The 16,040-nt window shown below is 60.7% G+C and overlaps 2 long non-coding RNA genes across 2 annotated transcripts; one reads left to right on the forward strand and one right to left on the reverse strand.

Annotated features, from left to right (window-relative positions):
- The first annotated feature begins 4,402 nt into the window (after positions 1 to 4,402).
- On the forward strand, positions 4,403 to 6,545 carry LOC113901805. Its single transcript, XR_003513542.1, has 2 exons — positions 4,403 to 4,617; positions 5,549 to 6,545. It is a non-coding gene; the product is annotated as an uncharacterized LOC113901805 (long non-coding RNA).
- Positions 6,546 to 6,590: 45 nt separating this feature from the next.
- Positions 6,591 to 14,437, reverse strand: LOC113901806. The gene is made up of 3 exons (XR_003513543.1): positions 14,398 to 14,437; positions 8,669 to 8,779; positions 6,591 to 7,788 (listed from the first exon to the last, which is right to left on the reverse strand). It is a non-coding gene; the product is annotated as an uncharacterized LOC113901806 (long non-coding RNA).
- Positions 14,438 to 16,040: the final 1,603 nt, after the last annotated feature.

The following is a 16,040-nucleotide window of genomic DNA, read 5'->3' on the forward strand; positions in this document are numbered from 1 at the left end:
TGAGCTCCTGACTGATGCCCGGATCTCGGGACCCCACCTCGGGACCCCCACCCCACCCCAGAGCCCCACGTTTTGGCAGAGGGCCTCTCTTAACCATCAGCACACTCTGTGTCTTCCCTGCTTCCCCAGCTGCCCTGTTTGGTCCCTTGGGGACCAGCCTGGCTCTGCCCTGGGACACAGGAGGACACGCTGTGTTCCTTGGCGCCTGCTTTCTGCTGGCAAAGGGCTCTAGTATTTTGTTTTTCAGAAGTGGGACTCTGTTGGGCACCTGGGTTTGCGTCCTGCTACCCGTCCATCCTAAAGGAAATCAAGTGAACGTGAATTGGCAGGACTGAGGCTGAAGCTGAAGCTCCGATACTTTGGCCACCTCATGCAAAGAGCTGACTCCTTAAAAGAAGACCCCGATGCTGGAAAAGATTGAAGGCAGGAGGAGAAGAGAATAACAGAGGATGAGATGGCTGGATGGCATCACCAACTCTGGGAGATGATGAAGGACAAGGAAGCTTGGCATGCTGCCATCCATGGGGGCTGCAAAGAGTCAGACACGGCTAAGTGACTGCACAACTCTCCCACTTGGCCTTTCAAAAGGAACATTTTCCATGACAGCAGCCACTCTTCATAGATCTGGGCCCGTGTATCCCAGCACACGATGTTCTGTCACTTACCTCATCATTCCTCTCTGACCGGACACGGGCACTGACCCCAGTGTTTTGGTATCGTGCACAGTTCTGTGATGGACACCCTGGCACATAAAGCTGGGTGCACATCCATTTCTCTTCCCTTGGGATGCAGTGCGGATGCTGGCCAACTTCTTAGAGCCCCTGACAATTGTCGTGGCTGGACACCTGCTGTCTCTGCAGCCACAGAAGAGTGAGGGTCGAGGCTCTGGGCTGGTGGCGGGGACTCCCCACCTGAGGCTCTGCCTTTGCCACCCCTCGCCTGCTCTTGCCGATACAGGCGCAGGCTCCTGGGAATGGGGTCATGTTTGCTGTTATTTAGTCAGTAGTGTCCGACTCTGCGACTCGCTGGACTGAAGCCCGCCAGGCTCCTCTGTCCATGGGATCTCCCAGGCGAGAATACTGGAGGGGGGTGCCATTACCTTATCCAGGGAGTCTTTCCCACCCACGGATGGAACCTGAGTCTCCTACATTTCAGCCAGATTCTTTACTGCAAACCCCCGAGTGTCCATGCCTCGGAGGAAAGCTGCAAGCTGCTTGTCCTGGGGCTTCAGCGGAGTGGGCTTCTGTAGAAGCGCAAAGGGTGGTGGTCTGAGACACGGCAGAGGGGGACACTTATTTGGAACACGGTGTCTGAGCTCAGGATGGTCTCAGCAAATTCACTGAGGGCCACTGAGGTCAAAGAACAGCGTGCTTCCTGGATGGTCCGCCCATAGGGCACCGAACTCACTCAGCAAAAGACGGGCCCCGGAGAACACTGTGCTCAGTGGAATGAGTCGGCACGGCAGACAAGGATTGTGTGATCCCACTCGTGGGAGGGCAAGGTGGTGAAGAATCGGCCTGCCAATGCAGGAGACATGAGACTGGGGCTCGATCCCTGGGTTGGAAAGATCTCCTGGAGGAGGGCACGGCAACCCACTCCAATAGTCTTGCCTGGAGAGTCCCATGGACCAAGGAGCCTGGTGGGCTACAGTCCACGGGGTCACAAAGAGTCTGACATGACTGAACGGACTTAGCACACAGGCACGCACACAGGGGGTCAGACCCTACAGAGACCGGAAGTAGACGGTGGGGCCAGGGCTGGGGCAAGGGAGGGGGCGTGAGGCTTTAACAGGGACAGAGTGTCAGTTTGAGAAAGTTCTGGAAATGGACGGTGGTGACGGTGGCACAACAATGGGCATGGACTCAGTGCCACTGAACCGTGCACTTAAAAATGGTTACGATCATAAGGCTTGTGTTATGTGTTTTTGATAATTTAACTTATCCCATATGGATCTAGGTTTTTTCAGTTAATAACTATGTCATATGGTGGATGTCCTTGTCCTGGTTTCCTTGGGGGTTTTTTGGGCACGTGGGATCTTAGTTGCCCAAGCAGGGACTGAACCCACTCCCCCTGCGGTGGAAGCTCAGAGTCCGAACCACCTGATTGACAGGAAATTCTCCTGGGTTGTGTATATTTTATCACAATAAAAAGGAAAAGAAAAAGAGAGGGCATTAAAAACATATATTCCTAAGTGCTTTTGAGTTTGCATAAGAGGCCCTGGAAGAGTGCTGTCCCTGTGTGGATGGTGGGCTTCGGGCCTGACGTCCCAGCCCGACCTCAGCCCTCACACAGGCCGAGTGGGTGGCCTTGTGCAGATGTCCACTGAGGTGTGCATGCGTCCCTGCCAGGTTAATGCCTTTGAAACTGACCTGTCCCTCCCCATCACACCAGATATCCTTCCAGATGTTTCCAGCAAACTCCTGCAGCTGCCTCCACTGGGACTCTGAGCTTCTTTCTGCGCCTCTAGAAGCTCTCCAGCCTGGTTAAGGGTCCTAGACCTTCCAGCCCTGCTGGGGTTTGAGAATTTAGTGCAAGGAAATAAATGAACCTGGGGAGGGACAGAAGCTTCCGTCAATACGTGCCCCTGGAGGCAGGCCTGTGCTGGGGGATCCCGGCCCCATCCAGCTTCCTGGCTGGCAGAGACAGCAGCCCCAGCCTGGGTGGCGCTCACCTGGCCAGGTTCCTCGTGGGGTCCCCGCTCTATGGAGATGCAAGGCTCCTGGACTCTGAGATTCCAGCATGGAGGCGCTGTGAGCAGTAAAAGGGTCCTAGGGACTGGCCTGTTGACCCTCCGGGAAGAACAGCAAAAGCTGCGTGCCCCTCTCCCCACCCCCAACCCCCACTGCCCAGAAACTGCCTCTGGGTCCCGGGGTCAGTGTCCCCCATGAAGGGACGCTCCTGAGCCCATTCACCAAGCACTGGCGGGTCCAGAGCGCCCTCGGGGCCTTCCTGTCCTGGCTGCATCTCTGGGTCTCAGCACCCATGGAGCACCCTCCTCCGTCGGGGGTGGGGGCAGGCCACGCAAGCATCAGCTCTTATCAGTGCCCGGCTGACGCTGAAGTGGACCAGGGCACCTCCCTCCATCACCTCCACCCCCCTGTCCAAGGGCCCTGAGAGCCGTGCTGCCTGAGAATGCTCAGGGTCTCAGGCCCAGGACTCAGGCGGCTGGATCCAACGTGTCCTGAAGGCGGCCACAAACTGGCTCATGTGCACTCACCTTGTGTGTCGATGCTGTGTGGCATACTCAGTGGGGCTCCCCTCTCCCATGGTCTGGGTCTGAAGGGACAGCCTCCCGCAGCCCTCCCTGCCCGCTCCCAGGAGTTAAGGGCAGGTGGCTGGCAAGGGCCCTTTCCCTTATGGGCTGATGGTCCCGGCGCTGGTTCCCTTCATTTAATGGAGACAGTCATAGCATCAACTCTCACTACAGGGCAGCGACCCACTGTCACCGACCTAAGAGTGTGTGAACCGAGGTCCACCATCGTTTTATAACCGGCAGAGGAAGAAAACATACCGCCAAACACTCACCCTCCTGCCGGTAAGAACAAGGACAGGTGAGCGTCTCAAAGGAGCAGGTGCGCACCTCCGCGCCTGCGCAGTGAGGCAGCTCAGCCCCGAGGGCGTGGGTGATGGAGCCGCAGCACCGGAGGCCTGGCCCGCCCTGGGGGTGGGGGGACAGAGGCGCCCGCAGCTCTGCTGCCGGGGCTCAGCCTGGCTGGTGCGCGCGGCGGCCGGCAGGGAGCGCCCCCGGGCCGGGATGCGCGCTCGGGCGGCGGCAGAGGTCTCCCCGAGGCAGCGCGGGCGCCGGGCGACCGGAGCACGCCAGGCACCCCTGCCCACCACCGCTGACCGCGCAGGGCGCCGGGGCCCCCCTGCGCACCCCGCGCACCCGGAGGCACGCTGGAGCATCCCGGCGCCGGGCGTCGCCTGCGCTCCCCGTCGCCGGTCTCTCCCGGGCCCTGGGGCGTCAGCAAGAGGAGGGGTGCGCTGCTGCGAGTCGGGTGCAGCCGCACCAGGAGCCCAGGCTTTTTTTTGAGGGGGCAGTGAACAGAGCGCTGATCCCAGGAGGAACTCGTATCCCCCTGTACATGGGAACCCCGGGACCAGGGCAAGTGGGGGCACTCGGAGGTGGGGGGCGAAGGCAGCGCCAAGAGGAGGGCTATGCGTCCTGACCCGGCCACTCCAGGGTCCCCACCCGCCCTTCGGACCGGCCGAGAGACCTCCCTGGACGGACCCACTCCGTCGGTGGGGGAGGGGGGGAGGCGTGTCTCCCTCCCGCCGAGAACCGCGCTCCTCCGGCGGCGCTAGGGGGCGGCCTCTCCCTTTCCACCGGCTTCTGGGACACCTGGTTCTCCGGATCCGCGGGGATGGGGGTGGGCGGGCTCGCTCCGCAGCCCCACCTTCAGCGCTGAGAACCTCCCACCCCCAGCGGCCTTCCTCCTGAAACAGGATGAGCCATCATCAGATGGGGCGTAGGGGGTGGGGACAGGGACACCCCTGATGGGGGATGCCTCTCAACAGAGGCCTGGGCTTTTGTGTAGAGAGAAGAGACAGACAGACAGACACGCACACGCAGAGAAGGGACGGGGGAAGAAGCCTGACTGCACAGGTCCAGGACGGGTAAGGCGGGGCTGGGGTCCTGGCTCCAGGAGGTTGATAAACTAGTCCCCTCTTGCCAGGGTGGAGGCGCCCCCACCTCGAAGGGATGGGCATTATGAGCCCCCCTATTAAAGGAGGCGAATGGGGCTGCTCCCACGCTAGTCTGGACCCCGGAGGCGGGGAACGCTGTAAGGCTGCTGAGAATGTTGGGGGGTGGGGGCCATCAGCCTTGCAGGAGCGAACCACAGATTTCCCGGCCCAGGTGTCTGGTGGGTGGTCTCCCAGCTCTGGTTAAGTGACTCCGGCTCCCCTCCCCCAGGGAGTTTGGGGCATAGCCTGGGTCTGCCCCCACCCCAGACAGCCCCACCTCTGCCCACCGTGTCTGGAAAGCTCCTCAGGTTTGAGACACACGTCTCTTGGGCAGAGGAGTCTTCTAGGTACAAGGGAGACCTGCAGACCTGCGCGCCTGAGAAGGGTAGCTCATTAGGTCTGGGGCGACCTCCGGCTGAGCTAAGAAAGGCTTCTCATAAATAGTTCTGCAGAAGCACTTCAGTTAAAAAGTGAGCCCTGATGGGGTCACTTTAGGTGTGTATATGTGGACCATCATTTTAGAGCAGTTACAGGCTCACGGCAAACATTGAAAGGGAGGTACAGAGATGGCCCGCATGCCCCCCAACCACGTGCGCACCCTCCCCTGTTATCTCCCACCGGAGCCATCCATTGATCACAGCTGACGAGCCCATGTTGACAGTCAGCATCACCCAAAGTCCGCAGTGTCGTAGGGTCCACTCTCAGAGTCTTGCGTTCTAAGGGCTTGGACCAGTATGATGTCCTGCGTCCACCACTGGAGCATCACACAGAACCGTTTCGCTGCCGTAAAGTTCCTGTGCTCCTCCTGCTCAGCCCTCCCCTTACTCGGGCTGATCCCCGGCTTTCTCCTTTCCTTCTTGAGTCTCTCTAGGGAGTCTGGCCAGGCCAGGTCCAGGATTCGCACACTTGGATGACGAGACGTGGCTTCGGGAATGAAGGAACGCGTGCCCTCAGGACAGGCCAGCCAGGCAGAGACTGACCACTGACCTCGGCACGCAGGTCCCGGAGGCAGCACCAGCCTCCACGCAGAGGACCCACTCCCGGGAAGCAAGGCTTAGCCACGTCCTTCGGTTGGCCAGCCGGGCAGCACAGTGGCCCCTCCATGGGGCTGAATCGTGGCCCTCCTGAGCTGTTTGGTTGTAAATAGCCAAATGGAAGAACCAGGACAGGGAGAACTGTAGGCCACTGGGAGGCAAGGTGCCCGGCTGGTTCCCGGTCAAGGTGGGAGAGCCTACAGCAGGGGTCACGAAGTGCCGAGCGGCTGCTCCGAGGGGGGCAGTCCGCTTGTGTGTCCAGTGGCGCCCCCTGGCGCGCCTGCCTGGCTGGCCTCGCTTGCTGCTGTGCCCGCTTTCTTTTGCCGAGCGCATGAATGATTCCATGGATGAACAAATGCTTCCTCCCGTGCGTCGACTGCTGCCCTGGGGGCAGGACCGGAGGCCGCACCAGCTGGCTGTCAGAACCATGGGGAGACAGCGTGGCTCACCTGTGCCCCCCGCCCCGCCCCAGGGCCACTTATCTGCAGACAGGGTCCCCGAGGGAGCCAGAGCTCCACAAAGGCCCTCCTACATTTGACCAGCCACGGAATCCTCAGCCCCTCCTGCCAGCTCATGGTAACAGCTGGGGAACCGTCCCCCCGGGGTGGGGGCGTGCTGCCCAGCCCTGGCTGGACGCGGGCACAGGGGTGAGGCACTCCATTAACATTGCCGCAGGGTCCCGCGACTGTTGATATCAGCACTTCAGGGTTATTTATGAATTCATCTATTTGCCGGGACAAGCTTTTCTGCATTGGTTGCCATGGTTGCCTTAAAGCCAGTATCTTATTAATTCTGCATGTTATGAAATAAATTTAGATCAGACAATCGCAGTGAAGGTTCTTTTTTTTTTATTGTGCTGTTTAGTTCTTGACGCCCAGGGTAGGACGTTTCCAGCTCAGAGAGTCAGCATCAATCAGGTTCTGGGGGCCTGGGTGGGGTGCAGGGACGTGCTCCTGAGCCCAGGGCCTGAGGACGGGGCGGGGAGGGGGCCAGGGAACTGCACAGGGGAAGGGAGAGGCCGGAGGGACGCAGGTGGCCTGGCCACTCCTGCAGGGGTCCCACAGCTGGATGCACAAAGCCATCAGGGCGGGAGGTTGGGTTCCCTCTAGATGTTTCAGCTGGGACTGTGAGCTGGAATCAGACCGCTGGTGCTAAGGGTGTAGAGTGAGGGGCCTGCTCCAGGCCCTGGGGCCGCCCGGGACGGTGAGTGGGCATTCAGCAGAAACAGCATGCGCCTCCTGAGGTCATGAGCCCAGGAGGCGGGGACTGAAGGGTCTGGAGGGGCACTCCTGGGACCTCTTAGTCAACTTGGCTGCTTTGATTTGAGTTCCCATCCATTACCTGCCCAGGATGATCTTTGATCTGCCTGGCCACCTCAGGAAACACCACTGTTAAACCTCTGATTTACAGAAGAGACGAAAGGTCACAAGCACAGTTCTGTGATGGCTGGATGACTGGATGCAAGTCTACTCTCTGCCCAGGGCCCTCTAGGGCCCTTCCCCAGCCTCTGAAGTAAAGCCTCCACTTGCACCCCTGCAAAGCCCCCAGGCCTGTTCCCCTGGCCCCCTGCCGCCCAGGCAGCCATCCCTTCCCACTCCCTCCGTGGAGTTCAGTGCCTGGGGTGGGGCAGTGGGCGGTCTGAGGCCCCGTGGGGCTGGTACCCAGCGTCCAGACTCTGGCACAGACCTTCTATGGGCGCATTACAGCTCTGGCCAGGCCAGGACTTTGCTTCTGCTGATGGCTAAGACGCTGGGCTCAGGGCCAGGAGAGCATGAGGAGCCCAGATGGGCAGGGGACGATGAGTGGGTGGAGGGGGACCCTGCCTGGGGCTCTGCAGGGAGCTGTAGGCATAAAGGACCAGGCTGGATGTGGGTGCCAATGAGACCCAGGAGACGCGGCCGCCTTAAGAAGCGGGGCTGGCCGGACTCGGTCGCCGGGGGCCCTGGGCCCAGCATTGAGGTTGCCCTGCAACCTCGAGCTGCCGCTGGCTCTCGGACGCCTCGGCTCCTCTGTCAAATGGCCAGGCGACTCCAGGGTCTTTCCAGCTGGGCCAGGAGACGTTGAGCGTCTGCAGGGCGACACCGTTCCGTCATCACACCTGCTGTCCTGAAGCGCCACGCCCCGACCCCGGCCGCTGCGGGCAGCCCGTCCATTACCCGCCCCCTGAGCAGCACCGACGTGGGCTCCTCAGATGCTCCCAGCCCCCCCTGGGCCAGATCAGAGCATTGACAGAGCTGGGCTCGCCCTTTAATTAAGCTTCCTTTAATTAAAAACCTGGGGTTCGTTATTAGACTTGGTAATTGATTTAATTTTCTGTGGAATCCAAGCGCCAAACTCCTCCATCCTGTGCGCTCCCGAATTCCGGGAGGGGGCTGGGTTGGAATTGGATGGACAAAAAGGAAAAGCGTCCTGGAGAGCTGCCCCCTCCCTCCCCCCTCCCCCCACCCTCTTTCCACCGCAACACGCAACTTAGGTTTTGTCGGTGGAAGATTCCCATCCAAGCTGGGGGCTCCCCTCAATCAGGCAGTTTTCCTAACGGGAAAGACGGGCAGCCCCCGCTTCCCGCACCCACTGCCCTGCTGGGTTTCTAGAGACTCTACAGCACACAGGCCTACAGGGACCCTGGCCTCCGCATGCCTGGCCTGGGGGGTGGGCGGGTGTCTCCGCCAGAGGTCCTGGAAGACACGTGCTCTGACTCAGAGGGGCCTTGAGTTGGGTGGAGCGGCTGCCCCAGGCTTTCTCCCAGTGCAAGAGAGAGGAGTGGGCCTGCCCTGCGGGGACCCCACCACGGTGAGCACCCCCCCAGAGGGCAGAGTGCCAGCTGATGGCGGCTCTGGGGCTTGATGGCCAAGGGGAGCAGGGGAGGCAAGATAACCAGTTGTGTTTGCAGCAAAAAACACTCCATTCATGGTCTGAGAGAAGACAGGAGTGGTGGGCCCCATGCTCACCTGTGAGGTTAGGCACCTGGACCGTCCCGGGCAGGGCGTGGGGCTGCCGTCTCTCATTTCTAAACACCTCGAAGTTCCGGTCACCCTCCTGTCCGATACGCAGTGGTCCTCCTGGCAGTGAGAACAGCTGTAAAGGGAAACGCTCCCCCCTAATCAGGATGAATCCTGAAACTACCTTTTAAAAACAGAGGTTGGAGGGCTTCTCTGATGGTCCAGTGGTTAAGAACCCGCCTGCCAATGCAGGAGACAAGGGTTCAATCCCTGGTCTGGGAAGATTCCGCATGCTGCAGAGCGGCTAAGCCCGAGCCCCGCAACTACTGAGCACTGCGCTCTGGAACCCACGTGCTGCAACGGCCGGAGCCCACATGCCTAGAACCTGTCTCCACAGCAACAGAAGCCTCCGCAATGTGAGGCCCCTGCGCCCCCACCAGAGAGTGGCCCCAGCTCCCACAGCTGGAGAAAGGTCCTGTGCAGCAAGACCCAGCGCAGTCAAAAAAAAAAATAGAGGTCGGGCTTGGACAATTCCGGGGGTTCCTGCAACACTATAGCACAGACGGAGCGTTTGCCCAGCAGTTCCTCTCTCGGGGCCACACCTGAGAGAGCTGCAAACACATGTCCACGCTGGAGCTTGCACACGAGTGACCTCAGCGGCTTTATGTCCAAAGGTCAGAGCAGAAACAACCCAGATGTCCATCATGTGATGAGCGGATACAAACAGAACGGCGTCCATCCACTGGGGGGACATTACTGGGTGATGAAATGGGATGAGGCCCCGACCCCTACAATGCAGATGGACCTCGGAAACGCGACGCTGACCGAGAGGAGCCAGACATGAAAGGCCGCGTGTTGTGGGATCCCATTCAGTGTGAAATGTGGGCCAGTGATTGCCAGGGGCTGGGAGGGATGGGGTACTGGGGTGAGAGCTAATAGGTGCGAGACTTCTTTCCTTCTATCATTTTTCACACTGTTGTACAGTACAATGACGTAAGATCCGCCTCCTCAGCCTCCTCCGAGCACACAGCTCGGGGTTCTCAGGCATGCACGCGCTGTGGTGCAGCCATCTCCACGTCTGTCTCTGGTCTCGCATCTCCCCAGACTGTAGCCCTGTCCTCACGAGTCACTCGCTCCCCTCCCCTCCTGCCACCCACCCCACCCTCCACTCCCGTCTCCTTCCTCTCTCCCTGGGTTTGACTCCTCTAGGCCCTCACAGGGGTGTGTCCCGCAGGACTGATCTTTTCGCTTGGGCCTTTTCACACAGCACAATGCCTGCCAGGCCGTCCTCGTTGGAGCCCGCGCCAGGGTTTCTTTTCAAGATGATTCAAAGCGTTCAATAATTGACTTTGCTGATCGTGGCACGGGCTTCCCGTTGGGGTGAGTGGTGAAGAATCCACCTGCCGTTGCAGAGACGCAAGAGACGACGGTTCGATCCCTGGGTTGGGAAGATCCCCTGGAGGAGGGCACAGCCACCCACTCCATTCTTCTTGCGTGGAGAATCCCCATGGACGGAGGAGCCTGGCAGGCTACAGTCCATGGGGTCGCAAAGAGCCGGACACAACTGAAGCGACTTAGCACGTAACACTATGGTTGCTCACTTTGGTGAATATACTAAAAACCATTGACCTGTGCGCTCCAGCTGGGCGAATTGTACAGTGTGTGAGTTATGAGTAGAGGCTGGGTCCAGGCCACCTGCCCACCTTCCCTCTTGTCCTGCAAGCCGCTAAGCTTTAGACCCCAGAGGCTGTGGGCTTTGTAGCCACTTCCTATGGACAGAGGCACACGTGTGGCTCCTGGGTGAGACGCTTCTGAAAACTCTCAGGCTGAGGGACTCAGCCAGCTTTCCTCCCTGCTGGGACCTGTGCCCCCTTCCCCCATCCCGCTCCTGGCACAGCTCATCAGCCATCCTTGGCCCCACCCATCCCACGTGGTGTCTGAGAACATCAGTCCCTGCCCTGCAGCGTGGGGGAGCATCCATGTGGTCATCTCTGTGCTCTGAAGCTTAGTCCTGCCCTCATCTGGCTCTGGTCAAGTGCCCAGTGCCCACCTCAAGGCATTCAGCCAAGTTGGTGCCCTCCTCCCAGGGGTGTGGGGGCAGGCGCCCAAGTGGATAAAGCCCTGGAGGGTGGTGCCCAGTGAACGGCAGGTCAGACCAGCACAGGGTGGGGCCATGTCCCGGCTGGGTCCTCCTCAGGGACCCAGGCAGTGGGCAGCCTGTGTGGTTGGCACCATCTGCAAAGCTCAGTGCTTCCTAGGAGCTGAGTCACGCGCTCACATTCCCCAGCTTCTGAATTTTTGGTGAACAGAGGGCTTGAGGACACCCGGCCAAGAAACCCACTCCATCCCACCAACCCCATGGGTTCCCTTTGAGGTCGGGGAAGATCCCCCAGGGCGTGCGCCGTCCACACATGTGCCCAGGGCCCTTCCCCCAGCTCAAATCCTGGCTGCAATTTATTCTGCCTCTTTTACATCGTCGGGCTGTGCTGCATCCTACAGGTATTGATTTTGTTCTATTTTACTGGTTTTAACTTAATGACTAGAAACCCCAAACAAATAAAATTTGCTTTAAAATCTCAGAGAGATCAATGAGGGAGGCCAGAATCACTATTCTATGAGCCGAAGGGACAGACCCTGGGCCTCCTGGCATCATCGCTCACGGCCAGAGGCTCCCTGGGGAGGGAGTCCTGGGGAGAAGGCAGGGAGTGTGTGCGTGCCTGGGGAAGCCCCGCTCCCCTCATAAAGCCAGACCCCCACCTCTCTGGGCGGTGAGGCCGTTTGAAAGCCTATATCCAGGTTGTAAAACTGGAAAAAAAAACCTAAACTTGTTATTCATGTTTCCACGAGTCCCAGGCGGCCTCCACCCCCAGTGACCTTGGAGGCTGGCCAAGGACCGAGTTGGCCCAGGCCAGGCCAGGCCACAGATGCCCTCGGAGGAGAGGGCCCCTTCTGAGTCTGGTTCGCTGGGGCAGCTGCTGGGCCAGGTCTGGGGAGAGGCTGCCTGCCGGCCACCGAGGAAGAGGGGCCCTGGTGATGTCTCTTTCGGGGCCGAGCAGGGTGGGAACCCTTGTTTGCCTCTGCTGGGCACCACCACCTGGCACCCCGGCCCTAGCGTGTGGACGCAGACGTGGAGAAGTGAAAGGGGAAGGGTTAGTCACCCAGGTGTGTCCGACTCTGTGTGACCCCATGGACTGCAGCCCACCAGGCTCCTCTGTCCATGGGATTCTCCAGGCAAGAATATTGAAGTGGGTTGCCATGCCCTCCTCCAGGGGGTCTTCCTGACCTAGGGATCGAACCCGGATCTCCGGCGTTGCAAGCAGATGCTTTACCATCTGAGCCACCAAGAGGTGGGAGCCTTCCTGAAAACTCCAGGGTCACCCTTGCTGATGGGCCGGGCACGAGGGGGTGGTGGTCCTGCAGCTCAGGGTCTGGCTCCTGCCACTGCTCCCTCCCCTGGACTGGAGGCAGCCAGGCTGCCTTTCAGACCCCAGGGTCTCCAGCCATCTTGGAAAGGGGAAGCTGGAGAGGGCTGCTGGACAGGGAGTCCTGGCTCCGCCCCCGCGGGTGAGGCTGGGAGCCAGGCCCCCACGCGCCTCCAGTCCTGTGGGCACGCCCTTCTGCAGTTCTGTGTCCTCTTTCAGGTGTGCAGGGAGCCCGGCCAGAGGGGTGGACCCAGGGGCAGGAGAGGAGACGGACCCTGGCAGGAAGTGGCCCCACCTCCCCTCTGCCCCAACCCTGCCGGAGGGGGACTGGCAGGACTCCCTTCTGCCCTGAGGTCTCCCAGCCAGGCCTGTTCCACGTCTAGGGCCCAGGGGGGCACCTCCTCGTCCCTCCCCACCAGAGATCTGGGTCAAGGCCTGAGGGGCTTTCTCGGGACAGGCTCCCACCCCCACCGCACATGCGCATCACTTGGAAAGATTGTGGCCCAGTGTGACCACTTAGCGGGAAATCAGAGTCCCTGAGCCAGGTGAGGCTGGTGGAATGTGCGGAGCCAGGTGGGACCCCTCTCCCCCAGGGTGGCTCGCCCCAACCCCTCCACGGGTGCAGAGCTAGGGGCTCATCTACTCTTTGCCCACCAACTCTAGCCCATCCTCTGATTGCCCCGTTGGGGTGGGTGATGATGAGCTCAAACAAAAACACCAGTTTCTGTCTGGGGACCCGGAGCCTTTATCTGAGTGGAGGCTCTTTCTCAGGCCTTGGCGGTGGTGCCCTCCCCGACAGAAGCCCACCCCGCCCCTTCTAGGTGGTGGGCAGTTCCCAGATGCCCCTGGGTCACAGGTCCCATCTGGGGTGGGTTCACAGTGGGGCTCTGCTCCCTACCCAGACCCACGGTCTGCGGACCTCTGCTCTGAGGAAGGGGGTGCGGGGCCACGTGCATGCAGAGTGCCCACCCTAGGAAACCTGGAAAGCTTACCCTGCCCCCCCGAGACCTCTTGCCCACAAGCCCTTTCGTGGGGTTGCAGAACTACAGTCCAGACGCCTCTTCATGAGCAGGTGCATTTGGCCAGCCTGGCCGGGCACTCGGACCCCAGTCCTGACACTACACATGGACGAGGGCAGGCAAGTGGCCTCAGCTCCCAGACCAGACCCTCCTCTGCCAAACAGGCCGGGCCTCCAGCGGTCTCAACCACGTGGCACCCGAAAGCCCCTCCTGGGGCACACACGGTCAGAGAGCCTTAGAAATGACCAGGGGACACGGAGGGTTTCACGTGTTTCCCTCTGTCAGCGGCTTTGGGGACCACAGCCCCATCACACACGTGGGGACACGGACCTGCGGGGCTATGTGGTCAGGCCTGGTGGCCACCTGGGGACCCCCATCCTGAAGCACACCTGGGGGGCTTCAGTCAGTTCCTGGGGGAGGGGGCAGCTTCCTTGGGAAGCCTGGCCAGCTTGGTCCCCTTGCTCGGATAGCCCTGCCGCCCAGGGTCAAGATCGGCAGAAACATCGACTGGAGATGTCCCCTGAAGTCCAGTAACTTAGGGACAATTGAGGGACGTTTCCGTAATGAGGAAATCATTGACTTGAGTGGAGTGGGGAGGTGGGTGCTCGCTGGGGGCCAGCGGGTGGGGCCACTGCTGCTGGAGGGCAAGTCCTGCAGGGCCCAGGGTCAGAGGTGCCCCCTGGGTGGGGCAGGGCCTGGGGTGGTGGGGAATACGGAGGTGCCAGCCGAGGCTCCCGCTTGGGGTTGGCCTGTTTTTCCTGACCGCTCATTCCTGGTCCCTGGGCTGAGGATGCAAACGGGCTCCCCCAGCCCCTCCAGTTCTTCCTTCTCCCCAAACAAGGGGTGTGTCTGACTCTGGGGGTGGCGCTTCCATCTCTTCTCCACAGACATCACTCCCAGACCTAGGACCTGAGTCCAGGAAGTTCTGGAGCAGCCCCTTTACCTCAGCCTCAGCCCACAGGTGCGCCCCTGCCCGCGGACCCTGGGCAGAGCTCAAGGGGGATTTGCACCAGTTCCGGAGGAAGGCGGCTCTGAGTTCCACAGTGGTCCGGACGCAGAGACCGGCCCCGTGGGCCAGCCGTCTGGGCTGCCTGGAGCCCACGTGACCTGGTGGGGGCCTGCAGTGGCGGGGTAAGAATGAGGACTCGGGCAGCTGGGCACCGTGGGCACCGGGATGGAGCCGGGTTGTTGCTGCTGTCCAGTCGCTCAGTCGTGTCCGACTCTCTGCAACCCCACGGACTGCAGCACGCCAGGCCTCCCTGTCCATCACCAATGCCCGTAGTTTGCTCAGACTCACATCCACTGAGTCAGTGATGCCATCCAACCTCTCATCCTCTGTTGTCCCCTTCTCCTGCCTTCAATCTTTCCTAGAATCAGGGTCTTTTCATGAGTTGGCTTTTTGCATCAGGTGGCCAAAGTATTGGAGCTTCAGCTTCAGCATCAGTCCTGCGAATGAACATTCAGGGTTAATTTCCTTTAGGAGGGACTAGTTTGATCTCCGTGCTGTCCCAGGGACTCTCGAGGGTCTTCTTCCCTTGGAGCCGGGCAGCACTGAGCAAATTCTTCCCTACCCCAGGCCTCAGTCTTCTCAGCTGTAAAATGGGCTGATGATGCCAAGTCGTGAGGATTAAATGAAGGGAAACAAGAGGAAAGGGCTCAGGTGCCAGCTCGTTCTGTCCCAAGAGCAGCCACTTCAGGGGGAGGGGATTCTCAGTGCGCCCCCACGCTGGACTCTGATGGGTCTGAGAGAGAGAGAGAGAGAGAGAAAGTGTGTGTGTGTGTGTGTGAAGCCCTCCCTGGGGACCAGAGGGCTGCAACCCCACTCCCAGGCCCCAGAGGTCTGGCTGCCTCTGTGGCCCCTGCAAGCACCCTGCAGTCACCAGGCCCCCCAGCCCTCCCCCACCCAGGGCTGCGTCCAAGCCACCCACCCACAGGAGGTGGTCCCCTCCGCAGGAAAGAGGCTGCTCGGTGGGTCTGCCAGGACCACTTCCCAGGCAGGACCACCGGTCCCCTCTCCCAGCTCCAGGCTGGGATCAGGAAGAACCTTCCCCCTGAGCTGGAAGAAGTCCCTGCCACCCCTGGAGCCAGCAGAGGTGGCAGGTCGCCTCCAGGAGGAACTGTGCACGTGTCTGTGGTACACGTACGTGTGCCTCGGGGTCAGTGCACGCATGTGTGCAAGCAAGGTCGTGCACGCACAACCTGCAGTGTGCTCACGGGACGGGTGTGCCCACGCGTGCAAGCGTGCGTGTGTGTGTTGTGCGCGGTGCGTGAGTGTACACGGAGTATGCCTGCGTGTGTGCGTGTGTGACTGTGCACATGTGTGTGTGAGACACTGGAGTGTGTGCACCGCTAGCACCTGTCTGAGCTCAGGCACCCAGCAGCCCCCTTCGCTGAGGGACTCCCCTGCTCCAGGAAGCCCCACGTGGCACAGGTGCTGTCCCCGTCGTGGGGACGAGGCGGGGGCAGCGAGGGGGCACAGCTCAGGGCCCGCCCCCACCCGGCTGGCACCCCCTCCCTCTGCAAAGTCAGTTGAACCTTACCCGGTGGCCACCAGAGTGAAAAGTCCTCCACCTGCCAGATGCTCTCCAGGTCAATTGTTAATGCTGCGCATCAATTATTGAAGGGGAGGGCTCCCTCTTTTCTTAAAAAAGCAGCAGCAGCAGAGAGCAGGCTCAGGTTACCTGAGCCCACGCAGGAAGGGCGGTCCTGGGAGGAGCTGAGCCCTGGGCTGCCATGTGCGGGGGGGCAACGTCCAGGAATAGCTGCTCAGGCCCCGGGCATGGCGGGGAGGGTTTCCTGGGCTCTTGAGTGAGCCCCTGCACAAGGTCTGTCCAAGGGGGACCCTGGCAAGAAATAGGGGGCAGGGGTCCTGACGGTGGTCACTCTACAGTTGACCCCTTCTCTCCCTCCGCTCTGCTTGGCTGTGCTCCCCTGGGACCG

The sequence above is a fragment of the Bos indicus x Bos taurus genome, chromosome 11 (genome assembly GCF_003369695.1).
Source record: "Bos indicus x Bos taurus breed Angus x Brahman F1 hybrid chromosome 11, Bos_hybrid_MaternalHap_v2.0, whole genome shotgun sequence".
NCBI lineage: Eukaryota > Metazoa > Chordata > Mammalia > Artiodactyla > Bovidae > Bos > Bos indicus x Bos taurus.